General features: G+C 40.0%; 1 non-coding gene across 1 annotated transcript; it reads left to right on the top strand.

Moving 5' to 3' along the window:
* The first annotated feature begins 6,616 nt into the window (after positions 1-6,616).
* LOC127057346 (U1 spliceosomal RNA) lies at positions 6,617-6,784 on the top strand. The gene has a single exon (XR_007776076.1). It is a non-coding gene; the product is annotated as a U1 spliceosomal RNA (small nuclear RNA).
* The last annotated feature ends 382 nt before the right edge of the window (positions 6,785-7,166 follow it).

The following is a 7,166-nucleotide window of genomic DNA, read 5'->3' as shown; positions in this document are numbered from 1 at the left end:
ATTAATTTTTAGAGTCCTTGTGGGGTCCCCACTTTTTGCACTCGAAGTGCCAGAGTGGGGAATTAGCCTTGACAAAATATCTGGAAAACATTGACAACATCAAAGCACTTTACACCTTGGGACAGTTGGGCCATGATTGTCTACACCAGGGGTAGGCAAACTTATGGCACACGTGCCAAAGGCAGTAAGCGAACTGATTTTCAGTGGCACTCTCACTGTCCAGGTCCTGGCCACTGGTCTGGGGGGCTCTGCATTTTAATTTAATTTTAAATGAAACTCCTTAAACATTTTAAAAACCTTATTTACTTTACATACAACAATAGTTTAGTTATATATTAAAGACTTATAGAAAGAGACCTTCTAAAAACATTAAAATGTATTATTGGCACACGAAAGCTTAAATTAGGGTGAATAAATGAAAACTCTGCACACCACTTCTGAAAACTTGCCGACCCCTGCTCTACACACAAGGACTTGGGATTTTTTGTTTAGTTTTTCCCCCAAACATGTCCTATAGTTATGTCACCTCCATCATTAGATTTAGTTTGTGTAATGTCTTCTAAAAATCATAGTTATCTTATTGGATTTAATCATTTGATTCTTGCAGATGCTAGTGAGTTGGGGTGGTGATAAACAAGTATATGTCCTGAAGGGTGAAAAGAAAAACCAAGTTGAAAACTTTGGATTGAAGGAGACAAATTGCATGTGGTAAGAGTTGATTTGCAGGGATACAGCATAGCATATAGTTTCCAGGTTTGGTGGAGTTTTTGTTGCGGGTTTACCATCATCTTTCTTACATAGCTGTTAAATGCTAATAACCTCTTTCATAACACTCACTGGGCTTAATTTATCTCCACCTTCCTCCCTGTTAAGCCACATATCTTCTGAGGATTTTGCTTCAGTCTACTGCACTGCAGCCATTAACTCTTCCCATTTAATAGTACCTCATAGTGGACCACAAGCTAAATATGAGTCAACAGTGTGATACTGTTGCAAAAAAAGCAAACGTGATTCTGGGATGCATTAACAGGTGTGTTGTAAACAAGACATGAGAAGTCATTCTTCCGCTCTACTCTGCGCTGGTTAGGCCTCAGCTGGAGTATTGTGTCCAGTTCTGGGCACCGCATTTCAAGAAAGATGTTTAGAAATTGGAGAGGGTCCAGAGAAGAGCAACAAGAATGATTAAAGGTCTTGAGAACATGACCTAGGAAGGAAGGCTGAAAGAATTGGGTTTATTTAGTTTGGAAAAGAGAAGACTGAGAGGGGACATGATAGCAGTTTTCAGGTATCTAAAAGGGTGTCATCAGGAGGAGGGAGAAAACTTGTTCACCTTAGCCTCTAATGATAGAACACGAAGCAATGGGCTTAAACTGCAGCAAGGGAGATTTAGGTTGGACATTAGGAAAAAGTTCCTAACTGTCAGGGTAGTTAAACACTGGAATAAATTGCCTAGGGAGGTTGTGGAATCTCCATCTCTGGAGATATTTAAGAGTAGGTTAGATAAATGTCTATCAGGGATGGTCTAGACAGTATTTGGTCCTGCCATGAGGGCAGGGGACTGGACTCAATGACCTCTCGAGGTCCCTTCCAGTCCTAGAGTCTATGAATCTATGAATCTATTAAATGAATTTGAGTTCTGAAATAAACACTCAACAATCAACCACAGTATTCACCTGATGGAAAAAGCTTCTATAGCAAAGTGTTTGCTTATTCCACAAAACAAAACTCTAGCTAGAATTATGCAATAATCTAGATCATAAAATAATTGCAAGATTTCTCAGGGGAATCTAGCAAACAGTCAACAAGCTAATGGCAATGTAGCTATTAAAAAAAACTGAACAGATGACTTAATAAACTGGGATCCAAAGGGAAATGCAGTGAGCCTGAGAGGCCATATGGGCCTGTAGAGAAAATAAGGCAGTCAGTGAAGTTTAGAAAAATAAATGAGTTTACCTAATACTGGACTCCAGGAAAGACAGTCCCAGGCAGGAAAACATTGGGCCCTAAGGACTCAGATACCTTCTGAAATAGGCAGCAGCACACTGTATATTTATGTCACCAGATTTGGGTCTAGATAGATAATTTGTACAATATGAATTTCTCCCACAGTGGAACTGGAGTGTTGGCTATAATACAGACTTATAAATTTAATCAAGTAAGGATTAGTTAAGTGCACTGATGTTTTCTTTCTTTAGCATTTCCCCTTTTTCACATTGTCTTGTTAAAATTAATTCTATGCAATTACATAAACTTACCAGAGGCTACATATTTACACTGTAGATGCTTGTGATAGGCATGTTAAACTGCCTTAACCTGGTACAATTCGAAGATCAATAACCTGTGTGTGTGCATGTATATAATATACATCAAAATACAATATCCAAACCAGCTGATAGGCAGACTCTTATTATCCTATTACAATATCAATTTCACTGACAAGTTCTAATTATTGGCATGAGGATTCAAGTCGGAAGTCCCTTGAAGGAGCTAAGGGACATGCTGTCCGGGGAGGCAACAGCTTGGGAGGGTGGAAGCCATTAGCTGCTGAAACACTATTGTAATTAGCGACAAAGAGTCCTGTGGCACCTTATAGACTAACAGATGCAGTGGTTTCCCCAGGAATTGAAATTAGAGGGGGTGTTCAAATTTATAGGGGGGGTGTCAGGTCCAATGAGATATATAAAAGAGATATGAATAAAGTAAATGTTTTGTTAGGATTATGCAAATTTAACATAAGGAAAATGCAAGTTACACCAAAACACATAACACATCTAGATTTCTAAAAAAAAATAATTAAAAAAAATGTGTTTAATTTAAATTGACTTTTGAAAAGTAAGCCATCATGGGATAAGAGGGCAGTCTTCTCATGGATCAGTAATTGGTTAAAAGATGGGAAACAAAGGATAGGAATAAATTATCAGTTTTCAGAATGGAGAGAGATAAATAGTGGTATCCTTGAGGGGTCAGTACTGGGACCAGTACTGTTCAACATATTCATCTGGAAAAATGGGTAAACAGTGAGGTGGCAAAATTTGCAGATGATACAAAACTATACAAGATAGTTAAGTCCCAGGCAGACTGTGAAGAGCTAGAAAGGGATCTCACAAAACTGGGTGACTGGGCAACAAAATGGCAAATTAAATTCAATGTTGATAAATGCAAAGTAATGCACATTGGAAAGCAATCTCAACTATACATACAAAATGATGGCATCTGAATTAGCTGTTAACACTCATGAAAGAGATCATGGAGTCATTGTGGATTGTTCTCTGAAAACATCCACTCAATGTGCAGCAGCAGTCACAAAAGCAAACAGTGTTGGGAATCATTAAGAAAGGGACAGATAATAAGACAGAAAATATCACATTGCCTCTGTATAAATCCATAGTATGCCCACACCTTGAATAGTGTGTGCAGATCTGGTCACCGATCCTAAAAAATATATCTTGGAATTGGAAAAGGTACAGAGATGGGCAACTAAAATGATCAGGGATATGAAACAGGAGGAGAGATTAAAATGACTGGGAATTTTCAGCTTAGAAAAGAGATGACTAATGGGGTTATGATAGAGGTCTACAAAATCTTGACTGGTGCGAAGAAAGTGAATAACGAAATTTTATTTAATCCTTCACATAACAGAAGAACTAGCAGTCACCCAATGAAATTAATAGGCAGCAGGTTTTAAAACAACAAAAGGAAGTACTTCTTCACACAATATAAAGTCAACCCAGGGAACTCTTTGCCAGGGGATGCTGTGAAGACCAAAACTATAACAGGATTATAAAAACAACTAGATAAATTCCTGGAGAACAGGTCCATCTGTGGCTATTAGCCAGGACGGGGAGGGATGCAATACCATGCTCTGAGTGTCCCTAGCCCATTTGCCAGAAACTGGGAATGGCCAACAGGGGATGGTCACTTGATGATTACCTGTTCTGTTCATTCCCTCTGGCATTGGCTACTATTATAAGACAGGGTACTGGGCTATATGGACCATTGGTCTGACCCAGTATGACCATTCTTATGTAAAAATTAATTATAATAATAAAAATGTTTAGTACAGAAGCTCCCCAATATAATGACCTCCCAAGATAGCAACAATGTGAGATAACAACCTTGGCAAATAATGCATTTTAAAAAGCTTGGCCTACTAGGAAACATATTTATATAAGTTTCCATTCCCAGTCACAAATCTAGCATTCTGGAGCAAAGTGACTAAAATATAGTCCAACAAACAAATGTTTATTCAACATGCCCCTCACTTTTCCCTCCACCGCACTCCACTCACCAGTGTTGTCTTTGGTCAGTGTAGACTCAGAGTTCAGAGGTGCTTTCACGTGAGTACACCTTCCAGGTGGGGGACAAGAAGGCACCTTGCTTGTTCCTCCAGCTGCTCACTGTTTGCTCTGGCCACGTCTGTTCGTTGTGCCACCGTTCACTCCACCGCTCTGTTGCCAATGGCCCTGCGCAGTCACCTTCTGCTGCCACCTGCCCCTGTGACCTCTGCGAGTTGGTCTCTTGAGGTTCCACCAGCTCTCAGTCATTTCAGCTGAGCTCTCATTGGGGGAACCTCGCTGCTAGTGCAGTCTGAGCTGTCTCTTCCACAAAAATGCTGTCCCACAGGAACACTGTCCCCACAACAGGACTAAGCACTTAGACCTGATTGTCAGTGATTTCAGCTGCAGTGGTCACTTAACAGAACAAAAGACTATCTATGGAGCCTAATCAGCTCTGTCTTTAAACAGTGGAGAGGGACAGATCCCCACTCTCTCTCTTGATGCCTTCAAATCATCACAGGCTAAGTACAGTTCTACTGCCCTTTACTCACAATAAGAACAACATTTCATCCCCCCCCCGCCCCCAACCCCAGCCAAAATCTATCACTTGGACAACACAGCTCTGTTTGCTGGATACCTAGGTAGATTAGGTGTGAATGTAAATATAATCTGGCCCCACAGCCCCAGCTCATCACTAGCTGTCAGGGAGAGCTCATTTAGACTTTGCTTACAAATCATCATTTGATATTATCAGGTTGGCCAACATCATGAATGCACTGACATAAAAAAAAACAACAGCTGTATAAGGAAGCAAGGAAGCTAGTCTATGTTCATACTTTTCAAATCTAGTATACTTCTTCAGATACACATATTTTATCATACACTGTATAAGCTTTTAAGTGTATATTAATGTTTCAGTTTAAATTCAGATTTCCAAACAGTCTCTAAATTGGTATGTAACTAGCTCACAAAACTAGGGGGGGTGTTGGGGAAATTCAGGGGAGGTGTACAACCCTCCTGGGGGGGGGTCTAGGGAAATCACTGAACAGATGTATTGGAGCATGAGCTTTCATGGATGAATACGAAGTGGGTATTCGCCCACGAAAGCTTATGCTCCAATATGTCTTTTAATCTATAAGGTGCCACAGGACTCTTTGTCGCTTTTTACAGATCCAGACTAACACGGCAACCCCTCTGATACTATTGTAATTGTTTCCTACTAACTACTGTTTTAATTATACCCTCTTTTTGTAATTCCCTTGTTACTTCAGTGCATCTAATCAATAATAGGATGTTTTAATATTAAAGTGTGCCAAATCCCATCACTATAGAGAAATTTCAATGCATGTATATTTTCATACATTACTTTTTAAAGTTTAATGCAAGTGTCAAAATCTAATTACTGAAATCTGCAGGAAGCAGCTGGTCTTTCAGTGTGGGTTTTTTTTTATGGGAAGCAGCTAAATATAGGAAATGTAGCTTGCAACACTATATACTTACCAATTGTTTTACTGCTGTAGGATTTAATGTGTGAAGACCAGGTGTGCCGTCAAGTATTTAAGAAAAAGTAAACTGACCAGAAAACCCAGACAGATTCGTATCATGCAGTTAATCTGTTTTTTGCTTCATTTAAAATGCTATGGAATGCCAACTTGATACTGCCATGTAAATGCATTTCTGGGCATCTTTAATGAGACAAACATCCTGTAACAAATAAGCAAGCAGTTAAGCATATTATTTCTGTATTGACTTTGTTGCTGAATGGGAGTGCAGGTTAGGGAAACATGGGGAGGGTGCAGGGACACACAGAGACCTATGTCCCCGACTAAATGGAAAAGGCTAGGGGTCTGCATGGGGTGGGATGCTCTCTAACTCCCTAACAGTCTCTTCCTGCCCAAAAAACTCTGTTCCATACTTCTCGCTCCCACACCCAACAACTGTCCAAGTTCACACCCAGACCCCTTCCCAGAAATTACTTCCCTCAATTTCAGCTGCTCTATTACCCCTACTCCCCCCAAGCCCTTGCACTGCTTCTGAGATGTGCAGGAAATACACTTTTGTATTGTTGTTTAAATTAATTATTACTCAAAGTTCTGTATTAATATGCCTAGTAACTAATCTATTTGTCAAATATTTCCAGAATTGCTTTGTTCTCTGTATTGCTACAGATATACTTGCTGGCAGGTATTTTGAAATAATTACCAAAATAATTGAAACTGGCATGATTATATCGTGTTTATTTTGACAAAATATGCAGAATTTTAAAATATTGGGTGTAGAATTTTTAATTTTTTGGTACAGAATTCCCTCAGGAGTATTCTATGGAATCCTACACTCATTCACTCACCTGGCAGAGGAGAGACTATGATTACAAGGTGGTTTTCCCAGGGTGAAGCTTATCCATTGCACTCCAAGTGTGGTGACCTCTGCCATATCCCCACTTGCAGGAAACTTGACTGCATAAGTTGTGGTGGTGGTTGGGGGAATTGTGTCTAGACTTTCCCTGAAGGGCGGCGTTTGAGGAACCCAACAACCACCAGCTGCCTATGACTCCTTCTTTAAACCCTCTTGCCTCTCTGTGTAGGATCTTAAGTTTCCCCAAAGAAAAAAATCCAATAGGTCTTCCCCTCTACCCACTCCCTCCAGGTTTCTTAGCACACTCCTCTTCTTTCTCCAGCACTGATGTTTTCTGCTAGCTCTCTTCATGCACATATATATACACACATATATATATACTGCCCCTGGAAATTCCCACTACATGTATCCGATGAAGTGGGTATTCACCCATGAAAGCTCATGCTCCAAAATGTCTGTTAGTCTATAAGGTGCCACAGGACTCTTTGCTGCTTTTACAGATCCAGACTAACACGGCTACCCCTTTGATACTCT

Source organism: Gopherus flavomarginatus, chromosome 8, assembly GCF_025201925.1.
Source record: "Gopherus flavomarginatus isolate rGopFla2 chromosome 8, rGopFla2.mat.asm, whole genome shotgun sequence".
NCBI classification, from domain to species: Eukaryota; Metazoa; Chordata; order Testudines; family Testudinidae; genus Gopherus; species Gopherus flavomarginatus.
This window is presented reverse-complemented; position numbering and strand designations above follow the sequence as displayed.